The sequence below is a fragment of the Xiphophorus couchianus genome, chromosome 20 (genome assembly GCF_001444195.1).
Source record: "Xiphophorus couchianus chromosome 20, X_couchianus-1.0, whole genome shotgun sequence".
Lineage (NCBI taxonomy): Eukaryota > Metazoa > Chordata > Actinopteri > Cyprinodontiformes > Poeciliidae > Xiphophorus > Xiphophorus couchianus.
The window spans coordinates 22,250,224-22,263,579 of NC_040247.1; the positions used below are offsets into that span (position 1 = coordinate 22,250,224).

General features: G+C 38.4%; 1 protein-coding gene across 5 annotated transcripts in view; it reads left to right on the top strand.

The window, feature by feature from the left end:
• The window catches only part of plxna1b (plexin A1b), a 247,573-nt gene that overhangs the window by 15,757 nt on the left and 218,460 nt on the right, over positions 1-13,356 (top strand). For 4 of the 5 annotated variants that reach the window (XM_028001972.1, XM_028001976.1, XM_028001975.1 and 1 more), the window contains exon 1: positions 12,489-12,635. The exons of the other annotated variant lie outside the window; for it this stretch is intronic. The gene's annotated coding sequence lies outside the window, so the exon portion shown is untranslated. Of the gene's footprint in view, positions 1-12,488; positions 12,636-13,356 lie in introns of those variants that run through there. 5 annotated transcript variants of the gene reach the window in all.

A 13,356-nucleotide genomic window follows, 5' to 3' on the forward strand; every position in this document is an offset into this window, starting at 1 on the left:
GAACTATTCCACCCATGTAAAACATGGAACCACTTGTTAATTCAAGAAAGCAGTCACCTTTCAGCCAACATCTTAAAAGGGAGAGCCTTCACTCTGAACCAGCAGAAATCGAATAATAACTTGCATGCAGAGAATAGGAAGGATGAAGGACAGTGGTGTTTGAATTATAACCCCATGATGCCATGGTAACTAAGCAGTCCAGAGGTTGGCTGGGAACAGGAACAAGGTAAAAGGTTTTTCGCTGCAAACCATGAGTAATGAAATGCCTTTCATGAAGTACATTTAATTATTAAACAATTTTCTTTGCAGGAGGGTTTTATTCAGCCCAGAATTATTTTGTCTTCATTTTTTCCCCACAGGTTTGTCATGCAAGCCTCTGCAGGTTACCAAAAGGACAAATCCACTGCTTTCCAAGAGGCCACATTCTGTAGACTCGTAATGACCTTGTGGTTTTTTAATTTTTTTATGGAGGATTCCAAAGCAAAAAGGCCCTCGTCTTTGCATTAAAGTTCAGAAATTTAGTTCACAAACTGTATCCATGTAGATTCATTACATACAGTGACATATATCATCCCTGCCAGGTTGTTATTGCAAATAAGAATTTGTTCTTAGTAACTCACCTAGTTAAATAAAGGTAAATTAAATAAATATCAAGTGTTTAGATGTATTAATTTTAAGTTTAAAAAAAATTCGATAAAAAAATGACAGTTTTATACATTACAAATGCACCCAGTGAAACTATGACATAATGGGCCCTTTGCACTTCAGCTTCCGTGTTCGGGGATAAGCGGCTCGGTCGCTTCCGGTCTATTGAAAATGCCATTTTGCACTCGGTGCTTGCAGGACTTGCCCTATGTAACAATTAATGATGTACCTCGATCCGAAGCACCAGCAAGTAAGCTGGAGAAAAGATGTAGGCCTCGTTATACATTCACAGATAATAAGGTGAGTTTTACTTTCTTTAAACTATGTGGCTAACATTAACTTTACCTTATGCTAGTAGGCAATATTCTCTGATATTTTCATTATAAAAATATGCTATTTAAGTATCTAAACATTTTAATTCATTCTAACGGACAATTTTTTTTACCTTATTTTGTAATTATTTTCAAGTATATTATGTGTGTTTATTGTCGTTAGTGTCAAACAGGGGAGATTACGGTTCAGGCTTTTCCGAAGCACAAGCCCCATAGCTTAAATGTAGGGCAGCACTGGTAACCGTCAGAATTCTAGTACAGCTGACTGTTCAGGTTCAAAGTTGTTGAATTTAGAAAAATATGGCCGTGTTTCTTAAGGTCTCCATGTTATTTAGCTTTATTACTTTTGCATGCTTCTTGTGAAGAGTTCAAATAGGACGGTGTTTACAGCAGTGTGTACAGGCGGATCAGTCGCTCGGCTGTCTGGCTCTGGCCTGCTCACTCGTTCCTATAATAAGGAAGGAGTGAGTGAATACTTCTGTATTTGCTCTTTCAAGCTGAATACAGAAGTGATTCCATGGAAATAACTGGAAATAACACATCATCTCTCCCCGGTAATTTTAGGCTGAATAAGCTGATCCGGAGTGAAGTGAAGGCTGCAAACTTTGCTGTGCAGCATTAGCTTTAACCTGTAGCGACGAATATTTATAAGTCACCGTCTTCTTAATTCAGGACCGCTTGGAAATCCATGAAAACTTAAAAGCCCATTATATTTGAAAAACAACAATGTTCATAGAATTGCTTTATTTGCTTCTGAAATAGACTTTGTCTTTTCTAGCTGTCATGGTAACTCAAACTGGAAGCAAGAAAGCTGCATGTCGCTCACGCGGATGTGACGTCAGCGCCGTAAGTGCAAAACGCCCATAAAATGATGGCTTGCAGATTGGAAAGCATCACAACAGGAACGCCCCAACTCTGAGAAAAGATGAACACAAAAAGTAGGAAAAGGAAGAGAAAAAACTAATGAGATACACACACAAACACTTTAGGATTTATGTTGGACCAAGGATATTTATTCCTCCCTATCCACTAAAGTTGCGTCATTCTCTTCGAATAATAGTGAGACTGTATTTCACCTTTTTAACTGTTGCCACCACCTTTCTGGGTTGGCAATGTTGTTCATGATGTTTCTTTAGACAAAATGAAGAAATGTGTCATTTTTAAAGATATGATAATAATAGTGTCTGACGAAGTCTCTTTGGACTAGAGTTTTATCTTACAAGATGGTAAAAATGATTCATGACAAATAAACAACTCAGAAATAAATCTGTACGGTAATAAAATATTAATTCACAACTCAAGCCTTGTCAGGTCACCGAAACTGCCTGCAAGTCAAAGGTTCAACAGTATCACGTGCGTGTCGTTTCTTTCTGCACAAAACAGTGTCCATTTTGGATTTTCACCCTAAGGCCACAGAAATGTGTCTCCCTACATAGGATCTTGTGTCCTCTCCACCTTCTCAATAATTCAATGGAAAGAGGAGATGTCAGCTCTGGTATAATTACTGTGTGAGGGTGACAAGCTCCTCTGTCAAGGGCAAGATGGGGAAACAAGCGTTACAGTGCTGAGAAAGCTAAAAGATCGAGCGGTAGTGTGTGTGCAACTGACACTGTTGATGGGAAATGCCTCGACTTCTACAAGGTGATGAAACTGGAAGTAATTTGGATGGGGAGCGGTGAGACAAGAGCTATTTAAAAAAAAAAAAAGAAACTTAACTTATCTCCAGCTTTATAGAAGTAGCACTAAAATAGTGACAGTGGTTTCATACTCTGCACAAAAAGAATCATGTCCAGGTGCAACATCTCATTCATGAACTTCAGTATTAGTGGTGGGATTCGTGATTGGTTTGTAAGTCTTCAGTGGTTGTGAAGCAATGCAATCCATCAACATTAGGCAGAGAGGTACAGTTCAGTGTGCAAGATCTGATTTCAGCTCTGGGCCCAGCTGAGATGACAGACTGTGTTAATTTAACACCAGGCGAACCCCAAACTTCCTGCTCAGAGAGAGCCTCAGCATGAGCAAAGCTGCCAAGATGTGACTAAAACTGTTAATGTCACAGAGACCTGAAATCCTGGAGCAGGCAAACGGTTTGGCACAAAGCCCCGGGTTTACAATGAGCTATACAGACCAGGTAGTCGTCTTTAGAACTGGGCATTTTTGACAGATGGGTACCCAGGAAACTATCCCCACTGAGATGTATCATCTCTGCTAGAGTAGTGATCTGGACTTGCCCCTCGCTGTCATACTCCACCTCATGTAAAAGGCTGATCTGATCTGAGAACAGCACTGTTCTTATTTCTTTGAAACAATACAGAGTGGCATACAAATTCAACTATTTACATGTATTCTGCTATATGTTTTCATAGTATTTGAGAGTAATTGAGTCTTATAAAACAAGTCTTCATTGAACTTTCACTGTGGCTCTGTCTATAGGTGTTTCAGCTGCTTTGTGAAGGATTACTTTGGCATCAGATAACAGCATTTTGAATAGCCTGCCATAATGAAGTTTTCAGCATTCTTCATCAAATGCTTCATTCCAACTAAGATATCAAAAAAATATAGCATTAGGATTGATGGGATTCAGAATTGCACCTTGCCCTCGACCGTTTCGTAAGGTCATCCAACCTTACGTTGGACCCTAGCTCCCACAGAGTGAACTTTCATAATACGAGTTCATATTCACATTACAAGGCAAGACTGATATAAAGCATGACTCACACTGTCTTCACACTCCTCTCCTCTCCTTCTATTATGTTGACCCCAACATTAATGTGGGATATACATAGGGAAGTTTCATACTGTCATGTGGGGAGCTTGGCAAATAACAAATAAGGCATGCTGTACTTGCTGTAAAGGTATTTTTTTTTATTCTTGACAGTTAGATGGAGTCTAGTGTAACCATTGCTGCTAAAGATTGTGTGTTTGAGATTTATAAGACGTATCTAAATTAAATCAGCCTATCGCGCTCAGTTAAATTTATGTAAAAATCACTCCTGAAACTCACCCAAAATAACATGTGGATTGTTTTATGAATAAATAATGAATGAAGATATCCTCTACTGACTGGTTTGAAAAAAAAGTGAAGCTCAATTATGTGGAAGTCTGAAAGACCTGGTAAATAAGAAAGACTTAGAAAGACTTAGTCTTAGAAAGACTAAGAACAAATTAACTTTTATTGCAGTGGCATGAAATCACACTCACAATGTCAAGGAAATCCAACCTATATTTAGTAATCATAAATTATTATTATTACAAAGTCATTAGTGCTTTTCTATGTATATCGGATTCCTGATTCTTCTCTTGCTCTATTCCAGGGGTCTTCAACTCCAGTCCTGCAAATTTTGGATGCGTATTTGCTTTTATACACTTGCGTCAAATAATGAGGCAATTAGCAGCACTCTGGAGAACTTGACTGCATACTGAAGATGTAATCCAGCCTTTAGATTTAGGTTTGTTGGACAAGGAACACATCTAAAAGTTGCAGGACACTGGTCATCGAGGCCTGGATTTGACAACCCTTGCTCTAGTCTCTTTAGCTCACCCCACAGCTCCTCTGTAGGACTGAAGTCTGAGGATTTTTTAAGGTTGATTTTAGTGTCCAGGGAGTCATTTCTGTGTTGTTTTTGACCATATGTTTTGGTTCATTAACCTGCCAGAAGACTTCCTGATGACCCATTTTTTAGTTTTCTGGTACCAAGTTAAAGAATATGTTGAAACTTTGGTATGCAGTTTTTGACTTGCATTTTACATTGCCAAATCAATTCAAATGCACAGCATTCACTGTTGTGCTCATTTTTAACAGTAGATGTCCTTGCAAATACAATCTGTCAGTGCTGAAAATTGTGAAAATGTCTAGGAAGAATATTGTTCATATCTAACTCTAACTATACAGTTCGAAGTGATACATCTAGGCAGTTTTGAGTTAGTCTGTGGTTATAACTAAGCCTGTAATAAGAAACATGCTTTCAGACTCTTACAATCGTGTCATTGTCAATGTTCTTATTCCTTCTAATGAGCCTTCATTTTATCCAGATGTGTTAAACCAGGAAGAGAACTAAAACATGTAGGATGCCGGCCCTCGAGGACAGACTTTGGACACCACTGTTTTAGGCTAAAGTCAGGTGTTTGCTGTTTAAAAGCTAGATATTAGTGTTGTCTGATCAAAAGAAGTAGGTTTATTAAAAAGGTTATTGTCACATTTAGTAAACTTAGCATGTTTATTTTTGTGAATTTAGAGCAGGGAAGGCAATTTTTAAACTTTTAGCATAAGAATTTGTCAGTCCTTTAAAGTCTATTTTTTCCCTAGAAGGAGTTAGCGACAAGTATGTAGGGCACTGCAGAAGCAGCATGAAATGAACAAGTAGTTCTGTCTGATATCAAGCAAAAAAAAAAACAACCCTTCTCTACTTAGTGATTCACCAATGTTGAAAAGGACTTTATTAACTGAGAATGTCCTCTTCCTCTTGTAACTTGACTGTATTCTGACATATATTAGAATATCATAGAAGAAGCCATGAACTCACTTCACTGTTTAGCTTAAATGGTTTACATTGCAGCAAAAGCACAGATTCACACGATGATATCACCAGGGATATGCTCAAATATACAATAACAAGGAGCAAAACTGCTGTACAAATATGCCTGACAGATGTTAAGAGCGTGGAAGCTATAAGCAATTATTGCACAAGGCACATTATGACACAAAGGATTCCTATAGGCATGTAAAATGATCCTAGGATATCCTTCAGAGTAAAGCAGAACACCCACACATGATATAATGTTTCTTAGACACCGTAACTGTTTAGGTCACTGTTAGTTTTATTTATTTTGTTTGACTAAGTTGAGATTTTTTGTTTGATTTATCTTACAGGTTTCTCGTGTGTGTGTGTAGGTGTGTGTGTTTATTGTAATTTTACATCCATAATTGTTTTGGACATTACATTTCTCATTTGTACTCCGTCAAGGATAGAGCCAAAGTGGAGTTATTTTATTTTTTATGTGTTTGTCCGTCTTAGCAAGCTAATCAAAAACTATCACGAAAAATAAAGTGGGCAGAATAAGGCTGAACAAAGGAATACTTCATTCAGTTTGACTGTAAATCAGAATGTATTTTGGTGTAAAGAAAAAAGGAACACAACTTTACCCTTGATGTTTTCCCTGAATGCTCTGCTTTATACCTTATCTGTTAGCTTTGTACTCACTGAACGGGTCTCTGAGGTCAGTTTTACATCCAGTTTACGTCATTACAAGATTCCAGTGTGGCTCGTTTTAGTTATATTGTGCTCTGTCATTTTATTCAATTTTCACAGCAATTTTCCTAATGTAAGTCCGAGAATTTAGCAGGAGAAAGTGACTGCACCTAGCAGAGCCGAACTCCTAGAGGACACATGAAAAGCTTAACAGCCTCAAAGCTTTCTTTTTCATCTGTTTACATTTGTCCTTACATTGTCCTGTATCTCTTGCACTGTAATGCTAAAGAGGAAGAAAAAAAAATCCAATATCAAAAGGGACTGCATTTTTGATCGTGGGGGGAAGTGGCAGTGTTTAATCAAACGCCGTGTTTGCCATTCTCCCTGTACTGAACATCCCAAGGCGAGCACATCAGAAGCCGGTGGAGAAAGGCCATATTCTGTGTTTGAAGGCAGCTGAGCCATGACACACAGAGGCTGTTTGTAACTAATTAGGCCTAGTTTGACTCACCTAGATTTTAATTATGATGACCTATCTTTCAAAATTCCTGCCCATTACACGGTGCCTTGAAAGGTAACCCTACACTCAAACTTTTTCTCACTTTACAAGTACAAACTCCTCTGTATTTTGTAGGGATTTTATTTGAGAGACCAACACAAAGTAGAGCATTGCTATGAGCTGGAAGTAAAATGAAACATAGGTTTGAACATTTTTCATCAATTAAAATATCACATAGTGGTATGTATAGACATTTATCTCCCCCACCCCCCTTTATTTTAATGTTGCTAAATAAAATAATTTGCATCTAGCTTCCCTCAGGGTTACCTATAAGTAGTTATTGCCTTTTTGTTGTAGAAGGCATGATGTTTGTTAGACAACACTGAAAAACATGGAAGGACCACAGTAGACAAGTCAGGGATATAGTTGCAGAGAAGATGAAACCTGAAGTAAAGAGCAATGCATTTAAAATGTGTTGCTTAAGATGTGCTTTTCTAATTATATGGCTGTATTATTGTATGATCAAAGCCCTTCTTGTTTTCTATTTCACTTATATGCTTCATAAAACTTTCCCCCCTAATTGACTTGATAGCAAATTGATTGCTATGTCAGATAGCGAATATCTGTTTTCCACAGACGTCCTGAGGTATTTTAAAGGTTACAGCAGACTGTTAGCTTATCAATTTACCACCTAATGAGGTCCATCAAAGGAAGGATGGCAAATCATTATCGTCACTTCAGGTTTCCTATATTTTCATGGTGGTCAAACTCTTCTGCAGCATTCCTAATTAGCGAAATCAGTCTTCAGGCTTAGCTCTCATTCACCATGAACTCAACTGTTAATCAGATTTGTGAAAGCCTAAAATGTTACGCAGCCAGCTGCAAATTATTAACTTACTAGTATTTTTCCTTCAGTGTATGACAGATTGCTGCCCAGAGGAGAACATTAAGCAGAAAAGCAGCACAGACAGGTGATTCATGGATAGATGTTAATGCGGCGGACATACGCGACTGAGGATATTCCCAGTGGTGTGCACTTACAGTTAATTGATAATGGAGGTCTATGAAAAGATGCGCACTAAATCACAGCCAATGAGCTTGCCTATAAGGTTGCAGCAATTCAAAGAACAACTCTCCTGAGTCCCATAAGCTTTTCAACAAGTGAAAGCTCTCCTGAATGAATAATAATGGAGGAAATATGTTTAACTCATATTACGTTAGAAAAGACATTGCAATTTGAAATGGGGATCTTATGCATAATGCTGCAAAGAATAAATACACTAACCTCCACTTAATCCAGGTTACGCAATCTTCTAATGACATTATTGATGTCTCTTTTTGTAGCAGTTTGATTAGTGTCTGTACCAATACGCCCATGCTTCTGAAAATGATTCAACATTTGATGTAATATTTTGACTACAGAGCAAAAGTAATCATGTCTCTTGGTCTCCTTACAACCACAAACTTCAATGTATTGTATTGGATTTTTTTTGCGATGTACTAGTTTTAAGTATACAATTGTGCAGTGAAAGGACAATGATGAAATTAAGTTAAGACGGACTTTATTTACTAATTACCTGCATTACTTTCCCATGTAAAACAGGCTTTTAGTTCTATATTTTACCACCAACCACCAACATATATTTTTTAAAACCAGAAGCTAGTAATTTGGTTCAGATACCGTATCAAAAAGTTTTAATGCATTAATGGTGCAAGCACTGAAGCATTGTGAAAAGCAATCAAATAATTGGTCTCACTAAAAGATCTTTAAAAGGACACCACTGGTGTATCAAAACAAGACTTGAAAAATGGCAGCAATTTTGAGATTCAAACAATGATTTGTTTTGGGCACCTTTATCCATTGTAAATGAGTATTTGTTAAAATGAATAACACCCTATCATGGTGAATGGATTACCATGATAGGATAATCCTATCATGGTAGGATAGGAACTTCCAATTACCTATCATGGTAGAAGTTGGAAGTTTGCTTCCAATTTCCAAATTTTAAGTTGGAAGCAAACTTAACATTTCTGAGCGAAACAATTGCTATATTAAGATGTGTGACCCTCAAAAATAAATGCTTTTGGTAAAATTAATTGGACTAGCCTTTAGGTGCAGCAAAAATGGAATTACTAGTTCAGTTTCTCCTAGTCTGATTTTGGCATATTCAAAAAATAAGGGTACTATGAGCAAAAATGGGTTCAAAGCAACTGTATAAACAGATCAGAGAAATTTAGCCACATGGTAACTTTACCACCTTCTGGTTGCCATTATTAGCCTATTAATGGTTCATTACCTGTTTAGCTTGAGCTCTTGGACCTCAGGTTACAAAGCCAGCAAACATGCACTTCACCCGCCGGCTCACATCAGATTAGCTTCCCTTAATTGATGCAGATCAGATGTTTCCATGGCTTTTAAGGAAGAAAAATACAGTTTTGAGAGCAACTTCATTGAGTACTTTAAAAATAACCCTGTCAAAAGAATAAGATTACAGTATGCTACCTTTTTGTCAGGAAAGACTGAGAACTCAAGGTACTGTCAGTTTATTCAGTTCTATTTCTGTATCTCTGATCACATTGTACTGTAAACACATCCTATCTTAGCTGCATGTGTGCACAGAATTTTATGCACTCTTTCATACATATGGTGTCTTGCAAGGGCATTCACCAGTTGCCACATTACAACAGATCACTCAGGTCTTGACTAAGCGTTCAGGTGATGCTTAGTCAGTGTTTTGGACCAACAGTGCGTACTTCCTTGCGGCCTTACCCGGTTGCTCCTTAAAACTGTCCATTTTGGTATCTGGCTGAAAAATTGGCTTTTTTTCGTTTGAGCTTTTTACTGATAAACATTCCCACAAAACTCTGACCACTCACACTGTGGTTTTGTATGCAGGGGAAATCAAAAAGTTCACCAATGAGGTTGTTAAAAGAAGGGGTAGAGCACATGAGCCTGACAACAGAATTATGACATTTTTGCAACTGTGGCATTGGGAACTGATTTTAGCACTTCTGGCCAACCATGTAGGGACCTTTAAAGACTAAGGTTAGAGTTAGTGTTTAATCATACAGCATTTTGTATGTCAAGACATTCAGTTCTTTCCTCCACTTGACAGAGCACCTTCTACTTTCTGTTTGCCATGACACTTTAATGCAGGGGTAAACTGCATTTAGGACTTATGCCATTCTTTCCACAATATTTTTCTTTTCTCATCTATACATTCCGGACTGTCACTTCAAATAACTGTATTTGAATCTGTGTTACTGCACTTCGGAGCATTGTTTGTGTACTTTCAAGGGCAAGGGCGACTCCCTCTCCCCACTCCATGATCAGTCAGCTCTTGTATCTTCTCCATTCCCTTAAAATGCTTGTTCTTCTTGCCAAACACAGACCCATTAATAGTGCATGCATTTTTTAAAAAAAAAAAGCAAATTGAGAGCAAACGGCAGCAATGCATAAATTTATTTAATATTCTCATTGCTTTCAGCGCAAGCTGCTCAGCTTGTGCACTGCCTAGTGAAATCATGACAGCTAAGATTAATCTGGCTCATTTGGAAAAGCATCACTGAGCACTGTAGACAAAACAACTTTTGGTTTGCATGCTGTAGGTAAGAATACTGAAGCTGTACCTTCATTTGAACTGTTTTATCATTTGAGTTTTACATGTCTGAGCTATGAAAAGGAAGTGGCAATTCATATTGCAGGCTGTCTTTTGATCCCAGTTTTCATAAGGGTAGCATTGTAATTCATAATTTATCAATTCTTCCCATGATAATGGTGCAAAGCCTGAAGTGAGCTGAAAGGATGTGAGTCGCAGTAACCCAAAGCTAATCAATGTGTTAGTGTTTAAGAGTTAGATGGAGGACGGTTTTGTCCAGGGGCCTTTCACGTGGTAAGTGAGACTAATCTTTTAGTATTACTATGACCAAACTAATCAATTCTAAAGACAGACAGTAGGCTTTAGGAAAGAGCTCAAAGTTGGGTTGTGGCACTCACCCAGGGGAAATTTTCTCAGGAGTGCTGAAATTCATCTGGTCTTTTATTCACGCAAAACACACAAATGTCCTTATCATTCTCAATCAAAAACTCACATTCCACCTACTTCTTTGAATCCATGTATTCTCTCTCTCTCTTTTTCTTTCTCTCTCTTTATTACACACACACTGAGCATATGAGGCCAGGTGGTGTGGTTAGTGCCAGATCTTGCTCTCTGCTCTCTTGAGTGCAATTGGTAACCCGAGCTGCCTGTTTGAATAACTCACTTATCCCAAAAGCTTCCTCACTGCAAAGACATACATACACTAACATAGCAGTGCTCTATTCACAGAGCATTTAAACAGCTGAAATCTGCTGATGATCAAAATCCAACGCGACGGAATCTAAATCACCTCTAAATAATGGCTCATCAGTTTATTATTGGTGTCAAGCAGAAAAGTGGTAACATGTTTTTACTTACACCATACACCAGAGATGTAACTATGCTTTTACAAATTGCCAGTTTTTAAAAAAATTTTAATTCATGAATCTTTAAGTCAGCACTATGTTTGCACTGGGAAGGGAGCGAGGAGGTGGTAATCCACTAATGATCTTTCTATGTGAAACAGTTACTGTAAACAGATCATAATTGCCTCTGGCTGGAGTGAATATCTGATATGAAAAAGAAATTGTAAAAAAAAAAGAAGAAAAACACAAAATATTGCAGTAGTTTATGTGAATACTAGCTTATGATTCTCATTGTATGATGATCCTCATTAAACAAACCATTTAACATAAAAGCAATTAAAGGTCAAATAATCATCAAATTACTTTTATCTAAAACAGAAAAGCAATTCCCAACACTGCTAAAAATCTCACATTTATTATTACAGTCCTACTGGTGTTGTTTAAACTGTTAGTTTGTTATTTTAATGCTAAACGATAGAAAATATTAGATACTCAACAGACATGGAGCTCATAGCTTCCCAACTGTGGCTTTGAAACAGTGTCAGCTCAATAATTGTGATGTACATGTATGCGTGCGTGCATGTGTGTGAGTATATGTGGTATGTCATTATCTCAATAAAAAGTTGAAAATAATTTCTCAAGTTGAAAGGAATAGGATTCCAAGAAGGCGACTATATACCTTTTGATCATGATGTTTGATAATTCACCAGAACTTGAGTGCAGAACGCCTATGAAATTTTCACAAGTCTCTGCCACTGCAGCACATCAGCTTCATTTCTCTCTGACGTCACACAGGAAAAAGTTCTGCCCCAGTTATGACAACAACAAGCTACAAGAACTCCAGAACCAGGGCTGCAGGAGGAGAATGATGTAATTGTGTTCTTGTAACTCTGGGAGAGAGAACACATTAATCTGGTCTTGTGGGGCATGTGGATAATAGGCCCCAAGTCCAGCTTTCTGGAGTGCATGAGAAATAGTTGTAGAGAAATAGTTGTAGAGTTAAGATAGATTATTATTTCTTTCAAACTTTCACCCCTTGTCTCTAATAAACCTAACCATGCTACACAGAATCGCTTTATTTATCCTAAGATTGAGATACACGTATTCATGTATTGTAATTTTATTTAGGAATACAAGAGTAAAATGTTAATACAATTGCACAGTACGCATTTTAAATATTCACTTGTTATTGGCTACAATGTGTTGGCCTATCGCCCCAAATCCCATTAAAATACACTGAAGTTTGCGATTGTAGCATAAAGATCCTCTAAGTGTTGACAAGTTGTGCTGTGAAGCCCTCTAAAGGTTGTGTAGAGTACTGCAGCGGTAGGCAGTGCGCTTTCTCCTCCCTCCTCCCGGAGCACGGGCTGCATTCCTCTCCTCTTCTCTCCATTCACACGCAGGGGAGCCGTCGGACAGAGAGCACCGCCGCCGCCGCCACTCCGTGTGACCAGCGTGGAAATGTGCCCAAGTTGTGGAATTTAAAACCATGGCGGGGATATCAGCCCTTAGGATCACTTGAACCCGTAAGTACCCGGCGCGAGGGGACCTATTCTCGCGTGGAACAAGCTCGAGTTCTAGGTGGAAATTTTGAGGTTATGATTTTCTTTCTTTTTCTTTTTTTTTTTCCCTACATTTTGCTGTTGATTCGTGTGGCGAGTTTTTGTCCCCGTGTTTCTCCCCGACTCTCGGGGACTGGCTCCCTGCGCGAGTTGGAGGAGAGCTGTGGGGAAACCGGGACCGGTGGAGGTGAAGAGAGTGTGTTCGGAGGTTTGTGCAGAACGTTTCGGATTGAATCCGCGCAGAAACAAGTTGTTTAGGCGTCTTGGTTGATTTGAACATTTTTAATGACCTCGGGTAAAACACCTGGCGCAGAAACTACTATCTGCTGGGTGTTTTTCTCCTTCGTACGCTCTGCTTTGGTGCAGTGGGCGCTAAGTTTCTGACCGTCTGCAGTTAAAATTTGATTTTGGTTTAAAACCTTTAAGAAATAAAACAAGCCTCGGAGATCGATGTTTTGGTAGCTCGGGGTGCGTCTTGCTGTCGCTTTTCCTCAGAGGGAGGAGGAGGAATGCCACCGCAACCACCCTTATGCATAATTACAGGTATTCATAGCTTGACACTTAAATGTTTCTTGGATACATATTTTCCTTATGCGTTACTATTTATTTCATTTATCCTAAACACTTGCTTTTTAAATAGACCTCTGGGAGGAGTTGGGTTAGATTCCTTAAGGGGAGGGAAGGG